The sequence below is a fragment of the Notamacropus eugenii genome, chromosome 5 (assembly GCF_028372415.1).
Source record: "Notamacropus eugenii isolate mMacEug1 chromosome 5, mMacEug1.pri_v2, whole genome shotgun sequence".
Lineage (NCBI taxonomy): Eukaryota > Metazoa > Chordata > Mammalia > Diprotodontia > Macropodidae > Notamacropus > Notamacropus eugenii.
Window position 1 is genome coordinate 151,128,532 of NC_092876.1, and position 20,441 is coordinate 151,148,972.

General features: G+C 37.7%; 1 long non-coding RNA gene across 1 annotated transcript in view; it reads right to left on the minus strand.

Moving 5' to 3' along the window:
• Positions 1–5,548: 5,548 nt before the first annotated feature.
• The window catches only part of LOC140508943 (uncharacterized), a 45,654-nt gene continuing 30,761 nt past the window's right edge, over positions 5,549–20,441 (minus strand). Inside the window, exons 2-3 of the long non-coding RNA XR_011968539.1 lie at positions 6,946–7,073; positions 5,549–6,269 (exon numbers count right to left, since the gene is read on the minus strand). This is a non-coding gene — a long non-coding RNA (uncharacterized lncRNA). The remainder of the gene's footprint in view (positions 6,270–6,945; positions 7,074–20,441) is intronic.

Here is a 20,441-nt window from a genome sequence, read left to right on the forward strand (position 1 = left end):
ACCTCCTGCAGCCTTCCCTTCCTTCTTTTAGCCCCCCTCCCTTTTACTCCCCTTTACCCTTATTGCTTCTTCCCTCCCTTTTGGTTTCCCCTCCCCTTTCTTCCCCCTTCCCCTCCTACTGCCTATAGAGCTAGTTAGAATTATATACTTAAGTTTATTGTTCCTTCCTTGAACCAAATCAGATGAGAATACCTCTCAAACAATGCTCATCTCCCTCCCCTCTTTCCCTCTACTATAATTTTGTACTTCTTCCTGTGATGCAGTTTACCATTTTTGCTTCCTCCTTTTCACACCTCCTGTTACAATCCCTTCACATGCTTAAATTATATTTTTAACATGACATCATTTACTTTATACCTGTTCTCTCTATGTATATCCTTTTTGTATTTCATGACAGATGTACAATTCTCAAGATTAGCAGGTGTCATGTTCCCTTCTAGGGAATAAACAGTGTGTCCAACTTGAGTAACAAGTTTCTTTCCCCTCCCCTCCCCTTTGCCTTTTTATGCCTCTCTTGAGACCTGCATTTGAAGATCGAATTTTCTATTAAGTTCTAGTGTTTTTGTCAGGAAGGTCTGGAAATACCTTACTTCGTGGAATGACCATCTCCTTGCCCGAAATGTTATGTGGAACTTTGCTGAGTAGTTGATCTTTGGTTGTAGTCTCAGCTCCTTTGCCTTATGGAATATCAGATTCCAATTCCTTCAGTCTTTTAATGTAGAAGCTGCAAGATCCTGTGTGATCCTTACTGTAGCTCCTTGATATTTGAATGGCTTCTTTCTGGCTGCCTGTAGTATTTTCTCCTTCATTTGATAGTTCTGGAATTTGCCAACGATATTCCTTGGGGTTTGGGATCCCTTTTGGGAGGTGAAGAATGGATTCTTTCGAAGACTGTTTTTCCCTCTGGATCCAGCACTTCTGGGCAGTTTTCCTTGATGATTTCCTGGAAGATATTGTCCAGACTCTTTTTTTAATCATGGCTTTCTGGCAGGCCAACAATTCTTAAATTTTCTCTACTGGATCTATTTTCCACATCAGTTGTTTTTCCAATGAGATATTTTACATTTTCTTCTATTTTTTCATTCTTTAGATTTTGTTTGACTGATTCTTGTTGTCTCATTGAGTCATTAGTTTCTACTTGCCCAATTCTAATTTTTTTTATCAAATTGTTTTCTTCAGTTGACTTTTGCATCTTCTTTTCTATCTGTCTAATTTTTCCTTTTAAGTAGTAATTTTCTCCAGTTAATTTTTGTACTTCCTTTTCCATTTGTTCAATTTTTCTTTTTAAAGAGATGTTCTCATCAGTGAATTCATTTTTTTACTTTTAAAATCATTGACCAGTTTTTCTTGTATTTCCTTCTTCAGCTGTTCTGAGAGAGCTGTTTGTGCATGCAATCAGTTCATAGTCCCTTCTGAAGTTTCAAATGGAAGTACAGTCTCACTACTGACCTCTTTGGTATTTGTGTTTTGGTCCTTGTTCCCATAGAAAGATTCTATGGTTTTTTTTTTTTTGTGCTTGTTTTGCTTTTTCTTGTTCATGATGGTGATTGTGTGTTGTAGCTTTTGGTTCTTTCAGTTAGAAGATGCAAAACTTGGTGTTGAGCTGACTTGTGTGAAAAAACTAAAAGTGAGTGTCTTTTTATCTTTTTGTTTTGTGTTTCCCCAATCTGCCCTGGGGTTAGGTTTTTAAGTGTGAGGGAGGGGTGGTGTGGTCATGGGAGATCTCCTCAGCTGAACTGAGGCAAAGGCAAGCTCAGGGGATGGTTATCCCAGCTGTCCTATTGTCTTCCTGTTTTCCTGGAGTGCTGAGGCACACCTAGATCCTAGTGTGAGATTCCACCCTTCCTGGGGCTCCTCTCCTGGCACTCAGCCTTACCTAGGTCCTAGTGCAAATTTCCAGTGCCCTGGGTTCTCTCTCCTTCTGGAATCCCCCTTAGCTATTTTCCTAGCCTCAGGTTTTATGAGACTATTTGTCCCCTCTGCTGTTCCCCTGATCCAGGATTTTTCTGGGGAAATATTTTACGGTTCTTTCAAGGTCATCAAGCGGCAAGAAGAGAGCATTTACTGATCACTCTACTATTCTGGCTCCCCCAAGTTCAAGTAGGTGACTTACAGATGTTTAATCTGTGGTCTGAAAGTCTCAGGAGCTGCTTCAGCTGATATCTGGTTCTCAGCTGCTGTTGCTCTCTTGGTTCTGCTGATCTTTCACCATGGGCTGTCACTCCACCAGTTCTGCCTGCTGCTGTCTCAGGTTTCCCCGGAGCCCTCCTGCTCCACTGTGCTAGATGCACTGTGCTGTGCACTGTGAACTCACCCCAGCGGAACAGATCTTTCCTGTGGACCTTCCAGTCTATCCTGGGCTTTGAATCTGCCACAGTCTGTCTCCTATTGGATTCTGCACCTCCAAAATTTGGTCAGATTTTCTTTTTAGAGGTATCTGAAGGAGTTTGTCTAAGAGCTTAGGTGAGTTGTTGCTCTCACTCCCCCATCTTGGCTCTTCCCCAACTCTATTCTAATCTTGAAGGAATTATTTTCTTCAGTGAGCTTTTGGACCTCCTTTATATTTGGCCAATTCTGCTTTTTAAGGCATTATTCTCCTCATGGGCTTTTTGGACTTCTTTTGCCATTTGGATTAGTCTATTTTAAATGTTATTTTCTTCAGTATTTTGGGGGGTCTCCTTCAGCAAGCTGTTAACTCAGTTTTCATGATTTTCTTACATCACTCTTGTTTCTCTTCCCAAGTTTTCCTCTGCTTCTCTTACTTGATTTTCAAAATCCTTTCTGAGCACCTCCATGGCCTGCAACCAATTCATATTTCTCTTGTAAGCTTTTGATGTAGGAGCATTTACTTTACTGTCCTCCTCTGGTTGTGTATGCCCTGATCTTCCTTGTCACCAAAGCAAGATTCTATAGTCTGATTTCTTTTATGATGTTTACTTATCTTCCCAGCCAAACATTTGACTTTCTAATTCTTCATCAAGGTAGGAGTCTGCTTTCAGTAGGAGTGGGGATTGGGGTGGACGCACTATCCTAAGCTTCAGGGATTTTTTTTATCAGCCACTTGATCCCCCACAGTTTTATGGCTCAGAGTTCTGGAAGTAGTCTCTGCTGCTATTGCTACTGCTGCCACTACCAGTGCCACCACATCCACTACCCCAGGACTGGGGCCAGACCCAGACAAATCTCACACTCCTCTTTCACCCAAACCCCACAGTTTCCTACTGACATATTGGGTGTTTGTGGATTGAGAAATCTGAAAACTGACACAGCTGTCAATGATTCAGTCCCCTGAGGTCTGCTGTGGCTGGTCTATGGCAGTATGGCCCACTCCAGACTGTGTTTCACTCTTTGTCTGGTACAAAAGACCATTCCTGTTGACTTTTCAGGTTGTCTTGGACTGGGTATTTGTTTCACTCTTTCATTTTGTGGATTCTGTAGCTCTAGAATTTGTTTGAGTCATTTTCATAGATATTTGGAGGGCTTTGGGAGAGAGCTCAGGAAACTCCCTGTTTTTACTCAGCCATCTTGGCTCAGCCCCCTTAACTTTCTTTTTAGCTTTAGAGCTTAGTACAATGCTTGACACATAGTCACAACTTAATAAATCTTTCTAGTTTTGACTTGATGAACAACAACAACAAAAAAAAAAAAAAAACAAAACCAGATAGTTTACCCTTAACAGCTTACCCTACTCCCACCTCTGCCTCATTTTAAATGAAGGTAATTTGTGCCTTTTTCTATTTTCTTTCTTTTGTTCTACTAAAGATTGCATCTGACTGATCTAATTTTACTTCCCATCAATACGGTAGTTGAACTCAAAACAATGGCATTATTAGTAGTCATTCATATTTTTCATAGCTATACTTCTAGGGGCAGAATTATCTTAGAATTTTCTTCAGATTTGCCTCATCCAGCCTGGAAACACACATTGCCGCTTAGGAATATTTGTGTTTGCTCTTTCCTTCTATTAGGCAAAAATCCAAAGATAAATATGTCTAGGATTGGAGGCACCATGTTGAGTTTAAGATGTCCAGAGACATCTTTATAGCTAACTCAAGACAGATCAAGTTTGCCTACCCACACAAACACTATAAGAATACTACTTGCTTTATGAGGAAAGCTGTAAGAACAGTACCAAGTTGAGGTGAAATTTAAAGCTCTAATTACTCGTACTAGAAATTGTTTTATATTCTGATAATACAGAGTATTAGCTATCTGGTAGATGATAAAAACAGCTATAATTTAAATTACTAAAACCAAACTAATTAATTTTATTGATATGTGCTTATGATTATCCTAAGTGTAACATTCATTTTTATGTGGAAGAAAAAAATTCCATTCCTATTGTCTGATCCAGATTGTGTGATTTATGTATGATTCATACTTTTTCTCCCTGCCCTAACACCACCACCACTACTGCCATTCCCCATCCCACAGACAGAAGGTCTAGAAAGAAACTACCAGTTACCATTTAAGGACAATTTCCCTCAGGAGCTGTGATGAGAGATTTAATAAGCTGAAAAGATAGAAAAAGGGAGGCTAATCCCCCTAACCAGAGATAGTTTACTCTGCCTAGAACTGAATCTGATTAAACCACATGTCTGCATATAGAATACAGAGAATCACTTTAGCCCAGACCCTTTCTGCCCAGCAGGGATTTCTCAAGGTGAAATATGTAATCTAACTTATTTATTTTAGCTCTCTTGTTATATATGTTGCTTTTTCAAAAATTTTGACTCAAGCGGTATAAGAAGCAGTAAGAAATTTGATTTCATTTTCTTTCAATTTATTTATTCATTTGTTCAATCATTCATTAATTTTTATGGTGTGACCTTTTAATTTGTGGCACATTGCCAATTTGAGCTTACTTTGGGTTATTTGGTGTCAGTTCAAAACTAATCTCTGCTATACTGCTTACATTTTCACCAAAAACATTTATAAAGCAAGGAGTTATTCTCTAAGAAATTTATTCTCAGTTTTATTAAATATTAAATTTAATTGTAACTCTCTTCCTTACCTATTCTCTTTCAAGATACATTTAATTTAAAAAAAAATTAACTAATCAGATTGGCTTTATGATTACTTCTTTACAACATAGTGTGCAATATAGACATAATGTTCTGTCTTCATTACTTTTTCACAATTTTCCTTGAAATCCTAAACTAGACTTTTTATTCTTTTTGGAGGACTTCAAATGCCAGGCTGAAGAATTAATAGTTGCTATAGATTATTTTTTCTAGATGTTGAAAGGGTCGGATCTGTGCCTTAGGAATATCAATATGATATTTATGTAAAGAAATATAAAGAAAATACATTTTCTTTGATATCTCCACACCACTCCATCTTCTTTGATTTCCTTTCCCAAATTAAACTCACATTTGAAGCTCAGGGCCCTAAAGGTTAGTTGACTACTTCTCCCCTAAGGGTGTTTTCATTGAGTAACTGTGACAGTCACTCAGAAACCCCCATCTGGTATGTTTCCCCAATATCAACGAACAATTTAGATCAATTAGTTTGATAAGAAAATATTTATTGAAAAGACATAGCAAGGACAGAGATTAAAAAATAATCCCCTAAAATTTGGGGGAAGAATTTATTGTCTCATTTGATATTTTTTGTACTTTGGGAGAATGAGCTCAAATTTAAACCACCAAAATAATATGGCATATATGTAAACATGTAGTACCATTAAATTGCTCTTTTTGAAATGGACCAACCTCTAAGACACGGTGTCTTGAATAACTGGTCAATCCACTGTTAGGTTCTATCAAGCACGTTACTCAGGTTCTGTGTTGGCTTCTCATCAAATTCAGCTTTTGCTGCCACCGAGTCTGCGGCTGTGACTGTCAGTGGGACTGGGACCCTTCATATCATTGAGGAATCTCCTGGTCTCAATGGCTACCTAGTTAATCTAAGAATATTCATTTAACTAAGATCAGGAAGGAACAAATATAATAGAAACAGAGAGGCCATTCATTTACAGACACATGAATGGCTGAATGGGAAACAGCTTTTTGCTGACTAATCCACACAGAACAGCTCACAGAAGTCTTCCTCATTTGAAAACCATGAGGAAAGCAATGGAGAAATTGTCCAATCAAAACTTTTATGTGCATACTCAGCTCCAGCACAATTTATCTTGCAATATCAGCTCTTCAACTTGCTCATTTAACCAGAAGACTTTTTACCATTATGTTGTACTAATCTTAGATCATTGTGGCCAAAACTGGCTTCTGAAATTCCACATGTTGGATTGTCATCGGGGGAACAAACTAAAAAAAGCAAAACAAAACAGCAAAAGCAGTGTATAACCTCCTAGAAATAAAAATATCTGCATATACTCTAAGGACAAAGGTTTCATTGACAAAGTCCTACCATTGCATACCATAAAGTATATTCCCAACTTAGGTCCTCAGAAAATTGAACATCATATGGTACATGAATATATTGAAATGCAAATATATAGTAAGACATTGATCAGCAACTTTTCCCAGTTACTCTCTCCTTCTATTAGATTCTTGCTTCTTTGCACTGGCTTATTAGGTCCCATATTTCTATTTCAAATGGAATCACTTAAACATTTCCATTTGCAATTTCAGCAGCCCAAACAAATGCTTTTGTACTTCAAGCCAATCACCCTATGTTACTTTAGAGTATATAGTTTTGCCATTCTTGGCATCACCATACATCATCCAAAGTCGTGTAAAATGGTTCGAAGAAAAGCAAGCAGCCTAGAGCAGCTGGAGCTCACATGTCATTACTGAATCTCAGTAATTTCAGTGTCCACAAATTCATTCTGTCAACCCCTAGCTCTGCATCTAAAATGCAATGTTAAAGTCAAAAACTACCACAGAGAAAATAATAGGGAGCATTATGAAGATAACATCCTTGGTGACCCTTGCTCCTAAGGCTGTCTTTAAATATGCATAGAGATAGAAATGTGCTCACCAAATGAGATTCTTTAGAGGTTAAGGATATGTTTCTTTGAAAGAAAATCCTTTGCCCTTGACATTGTTTTTTTCAGTGGAAAAAACACCAAAGCTTCATTTTAGACTTGAGGAGAATCAGCCCTTTACCTGATAAAAGAAGAAATAGCATCTTAATAAAACGGACCAATTGAACATAATATTTTGGTCACTGAAACAACAGCTGTGCACAACCTATAATATACCACTTAATGAAGCCTTCACAGTTCTGCCTCACTGCCATGGACAGGTTCCTGCTTGCTGTTTATTTTGCCTAGGCATGAGTTTCACTAAGGAAAATACCGCCCATTAATGGAGTCAACCGAGGTCTGGTTCTATGAATTTTTATGGCACTTTGTGTAACAATGGGTACTCTAGCCCACTGCAAGGAAGCAGGTAGCATAGATCACTAAGAGACTTGAATTGGAGTTCTTAAACTTAAATCCTTATATCTAGTCTGCTACACGTTGCAGCTTTCAACTAACTAGATTCCCCAATGAACATTTGGATACAATGTTTCAATTTCTATTCCATGATTGGAAATGGAGAAATCATGTAATAGGAGATTGAGATAGTTCAGATAAATGTGTTAGCCCTAAAGGAAATCTGCAATTATTTGCTTTATTATTTCTTAGCAGAATTGGTGACCACAGCCAATGTAAACAACTTGCTTAGCTACCCGAGGCCATGCAGTTTCTCCCTGTACTTTGGATGACCTGCTGGTACATAAAGGAGAAATTTCCTACTCCAAGGATAGTGAGAGGATTTATTCTTAACACATCATGCAATTTAGCACTTAATAATTATTTAACCTTTTTATTTGAGTTGCTTTAACTTAAAAGTTTGTAGTTCTTCAGTTGTGTCCAACTCTTTGGCATCCCATTATGAGTATTCTTGGCAAAGATACTGGAACGGCTTGTCATTTCCTTTCTCCAGTGGGTTAAATCAAATGGAGATTAGATGATTTGCTCAGGATTACACAGCTGGTGTGAATTCAAGTCTCCCTAACTCCAGGGCTAGTGCTCTATCCATGGAGTCACCTAGATGCCTAATCTAAAAGTTACTGTTCATAGATAACCTTTCATTGGTCATGAAATAAATGGACTGCTAGTGAGTACAATCAAGGTGACTTTTCAAGTGCTATACATTTGCCTTTGCTATAAACTTGGTAGAAGAAGGCAGAACTCATCTTTTTGGAAATATCTGAAACAGGATTTGAGCTTAGGTCAGAGTGTGGAAACAGTGGCATCAAGGACACATGTGGTCCTCTAAGTCCTCAAGAGAGAGGCCCTTTAGCTGAATCCAAGTAGATTAGTAAAAGGCGGCACTTGAAGACCTGGGGCCACATGTGGCTTAAAGGCCTCAGGTTTTCCACCCTTGGTTAGATTTTTGTGACTCCAGGCCCAGCACTCTATCTACTGAAACACCTAGTTGCTCCCTTGTTGTGTTTAGCAGTATTGTATTACTTTAAAGTGCATATTCTATTTAAAAAATTTAACAGTTAACAGTTTTATCAAAGGAAAAGTGCTTCTTTGACCCATTCCAAGTCTGATCAATTTGGAACCATTAGCTTTGAGAATGGTTTACCTGTGCACATTGTTTGAGCTTAATGTTTGCTGATTGGCTGATTGTATCCAACAATGCAAAACTCTAGAAAATCTTTCCTTAAAACAGGAAAGCACATTTTTTCAAAGTGTGTAGAATTAAACTGTATATGGATAATATTGGACAAGTTAACTGAAAAATATGCAAAGTTGGTCAGAAAGAGAAAATTTAGTTCAGATAAAGACTTTCCATGAAGAATTTAGTTTTAATTTTTTCTGATAATATCTTAGATATCACAACAGGGAGAGAAGGCTTACATGAAAGGCTGATGAATCAAGCTAAAATTCCTAAGAATGAGAGGATTTGAACAAACAGATAGAAAATTGGTTATGGACATAAAGGCTACACTTCTGAAGGGAAACACTTGTGGGGAATAAGAAAAAGCATAACATATCTATTTCTTAGAGTGCTATCACTGGACTATACTTGTGGGCATGGATCATAACTTCTATTTATGAAGAGTGCTAAAAACAAACAAACAAGCAAAAAGCAGAGAAAACGTCAGAGAAAGAAAGCAGAAAATGGGAGGGAGGGAGCAAGCAAGAGCAGAAGGTCTCTCAAGTCTCTCAAGGAGAAGAAAGAACAAGCAACCAGTGTCTTCTCTGCATCCTCTCTACTCATCTGGGGGTGGGGAAAGCTGCCTCTACTCTTCACTTTTGTGTCTCCATCCCCAGACTGGCTGCAAAATCTCAGTGATTCTGCAGCTATCTTAACAACAGCTATCATGAAGAATCTATTCTAGTCCATAGAGGGGGTAAGAAATATGATTTTGTGTCAATCAAATATTGGATCTGAAATTAGGAGAGCTGCTTTTCAATCACACCTCAGAAATATTCTTGTTTATGTGACACTGGCTAATTTTAACTGGGAGAGTTTGAGATTACCTCACCTATGAAATGGGGATAATAATATTCACATGTCCTACTTTACAGTGTTTCATGGGGAAATGCCTTTGTAAAATTTGAAACATTATATAAATAACATTGATTATTAGCTAGAAGAATATTTTTTTCTTTCATATTTGCCCCCAGATAGCCTTTGCAATATTATTTTTACAAAAATAACTTAGATTTTTGTACAAAAGATCATTATAAAGCATTATTGTCTTTGAGAGTCTATTGTAGAAGGTAAAAAATCAGCATATTAGGACATCTTAAAGATTGTGCATTGCCATATTCTGTTCTGAGAATTATAGACAGATCTTGTATAGTTTGACTAGAGCTAATTAATTCTAATCTTATTTTGTTCTTGGGTAGAGTTGTGTTCCAGAATCATAAATTCACACATTAACTGTCTTCATAATAACCATGCTATTTTAAGGACTACAGAGTTTATTAGGTTTGGGACTACCCTATTGAATTAGTAAAATCCTACCAGAATAAAAGTTCCTAAAAAGCAGATTAGTTTATTCATATTATTATGTTCTTAGAACTTCCCATAGCATTTGGCATGTAGCAAGCTCTTATGAAATGCTCGTTGATTGATTGAATGAATGGCTGAATCATTGATAGCTAAGATATCCCCTTTTGTATTGTATCTTCCTCTATATCCAACATGCTATTCTGACCATGGCGGGCAAGCAATAAAATGTTTCATGAAAGAATGAATAATAAATGTCAAACCTTGCAGCAAATTATACAAAACTCACAGGCAGGTTATCTTTAACTGAGATCTATGAACCTGAGAAAGGAGATTGTTGAAACCAGGGGCACTCAGCTTTCTACTTCTCTTATCCTTACCATAAATACCATAGTAAGTTTGTCTTTCTGTCAGCATATCCACTCTGCTCACATCAAATCCCAAGATTAGAGCAGCTTTATTCTGACTCACTGGCTACCCAGAAGTGAGACATTTCCAGACTAAAAAAAACCAGGAAAAACTTTCTACAAATGATAGTGCATGTCCATAGACAAACCTAAAATTCTCTTTCTGATTCACTTGAACTTAAAATATAACTGTAGGCCTGATCCTGTAGGTCTTCTTTTATAGCACATATAAAAAAGACAAACTTTTAGCAAAATACAGTCAATGCTTTCAAAGTCCTGAAGTTCTGGAAGCAATGGTGGTAAAAATTGTCACCCCAGAGACCGATAAGAGCTATATATGAATTACAAAGAGGTACAAACCCTGAAAAAATCAAGTGATTTGCATGTATCTACCTCTCACACTCCCTCCCCCCCTTTTTACCTTCCCTCCATCTCTCTTTCCTTCACTTCCTCCTTCCCTTCCTCTATCTCTCAATTCCTTCCTTCCTTCCTTCCTTCCTTCCTTCCTTCCTTCCTTCCTTCCTTCCTTCCTTCCTTCCTTCCTTCCTTCCTTCCTTCCTTCCTTCCTTCCTTCTTCTCTTATTTTTTTCCCTGTCCTTTAGTATAGAGAATAGTATAGTGGGCATGGAGTTAGGAAGACCTGTATTAAAATCTTGCCTTAGACACTTATTAACTGTGTGATCCTGTGCAAATCATTTAATTTCTGTTTGCCTCAGTTTCCTCAACTGTAAAAACAGATAAAAATACTACCTCACTTGAAAAGTTTTGTGAAGCTCAAATGTGATAATATTTGCAAAAAGTACCTGGCACAAAGCAAGTATAATCTCAATGTGTATTCCTTTCTTTTCCTTTTTTTTTTTTTTTTCAGTTGCGTTGAAAGCACTAATATTTGAAGGGAGTTGGGACAGACCACGTAGATGGTGGTGCTTGAGAGGACTCTCAAAAGAGCAAAGAAACACAAAGAGGCAGAAATGAAGAAAAAATGAATTTTTGGCATGGTGAAAAGCCCATAAAAGGCAGGAGAGGTGACATAGCATAGCATGTGTGAAGAATAGTAAGAAGCTTTATTTGGCTGAATTATACAGTACCATATGTGAAAAGGAAAAAGGAATGTGTCCCTTGCTCTTTATTTTATTCAAATATATTTTATTTTTCCAAGTATATGTAAAAACAAGTTTTAACATGTTTTTTAGCTTTGAATTCCAAATTCTCATTCTCCTTCCTTTTAATCCTCATTGAGAAGGGAAGCCATTTAATATAGGGCTGTACAGGAGCAGTCATATAAAACATATTTCCATATTAGTCATGTTGCAAAAAAAAAATCACAGACCAAAAAACAACATCAAGAGAAAAATAAAGAAAAATATGTGCTTGGATCTGCTTTCAAACTCTTCAGTTCCTTCCCTGGGGGTGGATATTTTTCATCATAAGTCATTCAGAATTGTCTTGGATCATTGAATTTTTGAGAATAGCTAAGTCATTCATAGCTGATTATCATATAATTTTACTGTTATTGGATACAGAATTCTCCAGGTTCTATTCACTTTACTTTTCTTCACATTAAATAAGTCTTTCAAGGTTTTTCTGAGAGCAACTTGCTCATCATTTCTTATAGCACAGTAGCATTTCATAACAATCACATACCACAATTTCTTCAACCATTTCTCAATTGACAGACATCCCCTCAATTCCCAATTCTTTGCCACCACAAAAAAGCTGCTGTAAATTTATCTGTGCAGATAAGTCCTTAGCATTCTGTTTAATTTTTTTCTTTGAGATACAGACTTTAAGTTTTGTAGTTTGTATATGGTTCCAAATTATTCTCCAGAATGAGTGGATCAGTTCACAAATCCACCAACAATGCATTAGTGTCCCAATTTTCCCACATTCCCTCCAACATCCATCATTTTCCTTTTCAGTCATATTACCTGATCTGATAAGTGAGAAATGTGCTCAGAGTTGTTTTAATTTGCATTGCTCTAATCAGTAGTTATTTGGAGCATAGTTTCATATGACCATAGATAGCATGGATTTCTCTGTCTGAAAACTGCCTGTTCTAGAAATTATCTCTCCTGGTTCTATTTTTCCAGATAAGTTGTTTTTCCAAAGAAATATTTCATATCTTCTTATACTTTTTATTCTTTAATTTTGCTTTACTACTTCTTGATATCTCATGAAATGGTTAGTTTTCAGTTGCCCGTTTTTAATTTTGAAGTAATTATTTTCTTCAATGACTTTTTGTACCACCTTTTTCCATTTGGCCAATTCTTTTTTTTAAGGATTTTTTTTCCAGTGAATTTTTGTTCATTTTTTTCCAGTTGGACAATTCTGTTTTCTAAGGTGTTGTAGTCAGTGAGTATTTGTGCCCCTTTTACCAATTGCCCGATTCTGGTTGTTTTCTTAAGGAATTATTTTCTTCAGTATTTATTGTGCTTTCTTTACTAAACTGTTAACTTTTTTTCATGACTTTTCTTTCATCACCTTTATTTCTTTTCCCATTTTTCCTCTACCTCTCGTACTTGAGTTTGTAAGTACTTTTTAAGTTCTTCCTGAATTCTTTTGTTCCTAAGGTCAATTCATATTTTTCTTTGAGACTTGGGATATAGCTGTTTTTATTTCATTGTCTTCTGAGTTTGTTTTGATATTTCCTGTGACCATAGTTAACTTTCTGTGATAGGTTCTTTTTTATTTTATTTGATCATTTCCCCAGTCTCTTTCTCTTGACATAACTTTCTATTAAAGTTGGGCTATGCTCTGTGGTGGAGGAGGCATTATCTGAAGGTTTAAGTTTTTATGCTACTTTTTTTTTGTTTCAAAGCTAATTCTGGGAGTCTCTAAGTTTTCTGTTCTGCCAAGGAGGTGTTATTCAAGGAGAGTGTCATTATCACCCTCCTGGCCTATGTTCTGGTCTGGGAGCAACCACAAGTGCTCTTTTCTTTCCTATGACTTTGACCAGGGTTCATGCTCCTGTTAGTGCTCCTCTTTACCCTGGGTCTATGACCTGAAACTGCATATAGGCAATGCAACGAAATGCTGCACCCAGGGTCAGTAGTTTTGCACAGCCCCTGTAATCTCCTTCTCAGCAGTTGTCCAACTCTCCCAACCCCCACCCCACCTTAGCATCTGTGCACTCAAAGCTCTGGAAACTGCCACTTCTCACTCAATTATCCCAAAGATCTAATGATGGCTTGACAGGATGTGGTCTTCATTGGTTGTGCTCAGTTCTCTTCCCAGTCATACAAATTTTTCTCAGGACCTTCTTAGTTGTCTTGACCTGGAAAATTGTTTCACCCTATCCTTTTGTTGGTTGTGCCACTCCACAATTCATTTTGCGGCATTATTTTAAAGTTATTTTGAGAGGAATTTGGAATAGTTCAGGAAAGACTTTACTTTACCATCTTGGCATTGCCCCCTCAATATTCATATCTTTAGCTCTTAATGAGCTCTTATCAAATTAGGGCAAACAATACATAAGAGGCAATCAATTTCAGAATAGATGGAAACACTGAATGATCCTAAAGATTCAGCTGAGGAACAGATGACAAGGCCCAAACATTCTTGGGATGCAAGAGCATCCTGTCACTTCTTACTCAGACACTTTATGTCACTATGTTGCATAGCATATGACCTCTGAACTCTTAATCTGTGATCTAGCTTCAACGTACTTGACTAGACTTCCTTTACTGTTCAATTTCATGTGCTTTTCACCTCCAATAAAAGTAGAATAGACTTTATCCTTTATTTTGAATTTAACATCTCCCTTTACAGTGCTTTTATGCTTTTGGATTGCACTGACCTGAAACTGGAGATTTTGTACAATGGAGTGAGAAGACCACCTTTATGCCAAGTAAATATTAATATGGCATCTAATATGAGGTAGATTGGAATGGGGAGAGAAGGGAAATGAGATTAGTTAGGAGGCTCATATGATTTCTAGATAAAGATTGGAATGTAATGGAGGAGATAAGGTAGAATTATTTTGATTTACTAATAATTGGAAATGGGGGAATAGAGAATGAGAGGAAACAATTTTTAAGGCAGGGTGATGGATGCATGTTGGCACCAATAAGAGCCATATTTGCTGCTTCAGTTTGTTCTTTGTTTTTGAAGAGGGTCACGATATCAGGGACATGAAGCCATGACATAAAAGTGAATTGGATTGAATCACCAGCTTCACTTTCTCTTCTGGAGCCATGTGGGTCCAATGGCCAGACATGGATCAGAACAACTAGAAATGGCTCAGGATTCAATGGGGGACCTTGGGCTTTTCAGGCTAAGGTCTTTATCAGGTCTAAATTTGACTGAGGCAGCACCCATTCAATAATTAAGGCATATTTTAAAAAATGAGGCAAAGAATAGCCTCCTTAAAGAAAATGATCTGAGAGGGGAGATCATCTGGGTTTCTTACCAAAACAAAAACAATTTTTATTTACATTCATTCGGAGCCAATCAAAGCCCAAATAGTGACCAAGTAGGGCTTGGTCTGGGACCAGAGTGATTTGGAGGTAAGGCTGGTCTTTAAGAGAAAAACAAAACAAAGCAAACAAACAAAAAATGTTTCATTCATTAAAATTTGCATTCCCTTTGGGCAGAACAAGGGTGAAAGCAAGAGGAAAGTAAGGGTGTGATACCCTTTGTTGAGAGAGAAAAAAGAAAAGAAAGGAAGGAAGGGAGGGAGGGAGGAAAGAAGCTGTGTTGCCCAATTGGAAGCTTAGTCCTTAGTGGGCAGCTCCCTCTCTACTCACAGAGGTTGCTGTTTGTCCTTCATTCTGGAAGAAGACCACGACATCAGGGAAGTGATGCCATGACATGGAAAGTGAGCATATATATTATTATGGCAAGAGCAATGATAAGATAAAGGGGGAAAGGGGATATGTCTGGTTTCAGAGATAGTTTTCTACATTAGTCCAGGTCAGATATTTAATTTTAATTGTAGAGTAGAGAGTAGGGAAAGGGCTTTGGGAATTCAGAACCTGTACTGATAATGCATTTTTGCTTATTTTAATGTAATTTTGCTTCTTCATGGGAAGATATTTCTTATCCATTAATAGGCCCTTGTGACCTACCTGGGTCACAAGTCTGAATCACATGGAGCCTGTGCTGGGAAGAGCTTGCTGATTGGGTGGAACAGAAAGATGCAGAGCTTGAGCAGAGCTGAGAGGAAATTGGTCAAAATCTAGTCAGAACTAGGAAGGATTCAGGCAAGCAGGCAGTTAGCTAGCATGAGTGAAAGGGCTTGTTTGTGGTTTTGTTTAAAGGATCCTGCTTGTGATTGGTTTGTGGGAAGCCTGGCAAGGGAAAGACTTGAGGATGGTGTTGTTCTCTGCATTGTTATTGTGTATAGATTTTTGTTACTATGATGGATTTGGCTTTCTGGTGTCTGAATAAATGTTTTGGTTCTGTCTTCCATGTAAAGAGTCTGTGATATCTCACAACTGAGAATTGTGCTGCGATATTCATGGCCACCACAGGCACTGTGAATACCACATTGATACTCCAAATGGCAATGGGGATGGGATCATGAAATATCAGACTTCTATTTGGAGACAGAAAGGCAGAGGAGACAGAGGAAGAAATGGATGTCTGATTGAGGGAGGATTTGCAAAAGAATGGGCTAAAGTTGCAGGGCTCTATGAAAACTGGGAACCAACGCAACAGAAGGGAGAACCCTGAGACTTGGATGTTTTCAGGGAATACCAATAGAACCAGGGAAAGAAATGGAAGAGGTTTGTTGGAGAGGCTGGGGCTTGCTAACAAGCTACAGAATTATCGGTAAAAGCAGAGATAAGGTGCAGGATGAGAAAGCTCAGATGGCAAGAGAGTTGGATGGTTTGCATGAGAGGCTTTTTATGCTGCAGCATTCAAACTTTTCTTTAGAAGAGCAAGTTGGAGGGTCTTAAATGGGAAGAAAAGCTGTTGATAGTTTAGCTCAAAAAAAGAAGCAAAAGAGTAATGCGAGGGGATAAGTGGGCTGCTTCTCAGGCAGAAGCACTGCAGGAAAATCTAGGTGGCTACACAGAGTTTGGGGAGGTAATTGAGGACTTTACTCAGCAGGAGCTCACAGATATTGTGAGTCAGTTCACCCAAAGAATGGGAGAATTATTGGTATCTTGGATGCTAAGAATCAATGAAAAAGATAAATTTCCTCAAGAGAGAAGAGTAAATAGCCAGAATATTCAAAGTCAGACTAAATTGACAAGAAAAAATTGTTTATTGAGAGCAGGTTTAGATTTTGGAAGAATAGATGGCATTCCAACTAATCAACTATATAAAATGTACCAAGGAAAGAGGCTTGATTTTAGACCTAGCAAGAAGATGAGAATGGCCCCTGCAGATCCCCCTGAAACATTGTATTTAAATTTGTCACACCTGCAGGCAGAATAGGAGATTGGCCAGACCCCAGCTCAGATTAAAGTATACCTCTAGCCAGAATGTTGACCCTAAAACTGCAAGTTAGAAAATAGTAAAAATGAGGCTATAAAATGTTCATGGACTCTGGTTTCCTTCTGGGTTTTTTTCTGTTCACCTTGTTTGTTATATTTGTTTTCTGCAGGCTTACCCTCCACCAGCAGATACCTGAACACTTAAGATGGACGTCACCCTCTGTCCAATGTGCTGTGTCACCCCTGGACATGGCATTGACCAAGTTCCCAATGCCAGCTAAAGAACTGAACCCTCTATCAGGACCTCTTGGGGCAGAGACAGCTCTATGTCCAATTTGAGCAGGAAGTAGGTATAGAAGAAGAAACTTCAGCCCCTTACCTTAAGATTTGGGGCCCCATTAGTTCGAGGAGGGAGTGATGGGGTACTTGTGCTCAGGCACCACCCTAAGATATTTTTTTATGTGCTAATTTTGTGGGATCTCTACTATATAATTATGAAGTTCTGTTGACACCTGTTTCTAAGATATTGTTTTACATACTTATTTTCTGTTATCCTTGTTAAAGTTCTGCTAATACCAGTTGCCTATTGACCTATGTAATGGATAACAAAGATCTTGGGGCCAAATGTATTAATGATGTACTTTTGCTTTTTGTTAATGTAATTTTGCTTCTTAATGGAAAGATCTTTCCCATCCATTAATAGGCACATGTGACCTGCCTGAGTCACATGGAGCCTGTGGTAGAAGGAGCTTTCTGATGGAGTAGAACAGACAGAGGTAGAGCTTGAGTAGAGCTGAAAGGAAATTGGTCAATCTACTCCGAGTTAGGAAGGATGCAGGTAAGCAGGCAGCTGACTGGTGTGAGTGAAAAAGATTGTTTGTGATTTTGTTCAAGGGAGCTTGCTTGTGATTTATTTAATGGTGCTTATTTGTATGAAGCCTAACAGGGGGAAAGCTTGGGGATGCTGTTGTTCTCTGCATTGTTATTGTGTATAGATTTTTGTTACTATGATGGATTTGGCTTTCTGGTGTCTGAATAAATGTTTTGGCTCTGCTTTCCATGTGGAGATTCTGTGGTATTTCATGATTAATAATTGTGCTGTGATAGTCATGGCTGCTGTGGGCACTGTGAATATCACATTGGCCTTACAGAATATCATACCAATGCCTTCAAATAAGTTTATGCTGTCTTTATAAACCCATTATTATAGTGTTCAAAAATATTGTGATTCTATTTTTGTTTTCTTATTCCCAAAAGTGCTGGAAACCACATTATAAGAGCAGTAGTTTTGGAAGTGTTCAGAGTGAAGATGAAACCTAAATACTTGATTTAAAGTGATCTCATTTGGGATTAGAATTGGGATTAGAATACTTAGTTTATATTGCACTGTAGAATAGAATTTAGACTCAATAGGTACAAGTCTCAGAAATATTAAATTCAAGTCAACGAAAGGAATACTTTTTCTTTGTTTTTGTAGCTTTCTTTTTACTTTTTCATATTTATTTTATTTTTAAAATTTAATTAATTTATTTGTTTTCAGTTTTCAACAATCACTTTAATAAGTCTTAAATTTTCTCCCACTCCCTTCCTTCTTCCCTCCCTCCCTGAGATGGCATGCAATCTTATATGGGTTTTGCACATACATTCTTATTAAACACATTTTCACATTAGTTATGTTGAGTAGAAGAATTAAAACAAATAGGAGAAACCATGAGAGAAGCCAAAAAGAAACAAAACCTAATACAAGAGAAAATAGCCTGCTTCATTGTGCATTCTGATTCCACAGTTCTTTCTCTGGATGTGGATGGCATTTTGGTCTCTAGAGTCCTTTGGGAATGTTTTAGGTCCTTGCATTGCTGTGAAGGGCTTAGTCTATCAGAAATAGTCCTCACATGCTGTGGCTGTTACTGTGTATAATGTTCTCCTGGTTTGGTTCATTTCACTCAGCATCAGTTCATATAAGTTTTTCCAGGTTTTTCTGAAGTCTGACTGTTCATCATTTCTTGTAGCACAATAACATTCCATTATATTCACACAACAATTTGTTCAGCTGTTCCCCAGTTGATGGATATTCCCTTGATTTCCAGTCATTGGCCACCACAAAAAGTGCTGCTATAAATATTTTTGTGCATATGGGACCATTTCTAATTTTTACAGTCTTTTTGGGATACAGCCCTAGAAGGGATATTGCTGGGTCAAGGTGTATGCACATTTTTGTAGCACTTTGGACATAGTTAGGAACACTTTTTTCTAATAAATACAGTTATCCATCTCTAGGTGTGTTAAAGTAGGTATTGTATGACCATCTTCCATGGGTGTTACCAAAGGGACTTGCACTGGAGAGGAGAAGGATATAATTTCCCTTTAAATTAAATGCCTTTGTACTGATGGATTTTGTTTCTACAGTTAACACTGCTGCTTATGATATGAGTAGATGGAGGTTTTTAAAAATTGTCCTGTATTTGTTTTGCCTTTGCCTGAGCCTCCAGAGTTCCAAGTAGAACCATGACTATAACAATAGCAACTACATCACTGTATCCTAGAGAATTAAATACATATTTTTAAAATGACACTTCATCTTCTAATAGAGCCATTTTCAAGGATTTGTACTATTTTGTTTTGCCTTTTTTCTGTTACACTCTTTTCTATCATTCAGTTTTTTAAATTTAGTTAAATTTTTATTGCAATGATAATCAACAATGATGTTCAATTCATCCTTGAAAAGAACAAAGCATAGCCTGTAATTTATACATGTGAGCAAACAATTTCAGGCAGAAAACCTAATAGAATCATAGTATCATAGAGTTTAGATCATGCAGTTCAGAGATAGAAAGGACCTTAGATGATATCAAGTCAAATCATTCTTATTTTATAAAGGAGAAAAATAAGAATAGTTTAAGGATTTGTCCAGTTAGACTGGTAGGAAATGACATAGATAAGATATCAACCAAGGTCCTTAGATTCAATCATATTTACACTGGTATTATTAACTATTTTAGGATTCTCTCTACTTTGGTATAATAGAAGCCTAATTTTCTAGATTTGTTTAGAATAGCGTATTCTCCTGCCATAAGAAGTTGGACTCTATCTTCTGTGACTTTTGCTCTAATTTGTGAGTTTTTGTGTAATCTTACCGTATCCTAGACTTACCACATTATTTTCTGGCCATCCCCACACTACTACATCCATGTACTCCATTTGCTTCCAATTCTCCTTCCCTTATATGAATTATTTTTCCTAATAGAATGTAAGATCTTTGTAGGTAAGAACCATTTTGCTTCATAGTCTGTTGGGACTGGAAGCTCAATTCCGTGTGGACGGTCTCGGGCGGGTAAAAGTGGGACTTCTAAATCTTAGAGTCTTACGAGGCCCTCCATGAACAGCGGGGGTTCGAGAAGGTCAGACTGAGCTAGCTCGGCTAGCTTGGGTATTTCCGCCTCTCCCCGGGAGATACCTGATGGGTGGAGTCTCCCTGCCCTCGAGGTCGTCCCGGATTGGAGCACACCTAGTTACCTAACAGCATGGTACTGAGATGCAAACTGTGTGGCTGAAGATTAAGTAGGATTGAGGAAGCCAGAAAGCTCTCTCTTAGCACGTGTGGAGCCAAAGAGAAAAGTAGGGCTCCGCTTCTTTTCTTTCCTCTCTCCCCTCCCCCTCTCTCCCCGCTTGTACTTCTACTTCCAATCCCTTAAGCTTAGCCTCCTTAGGAAATCTCCCCCTCTTCC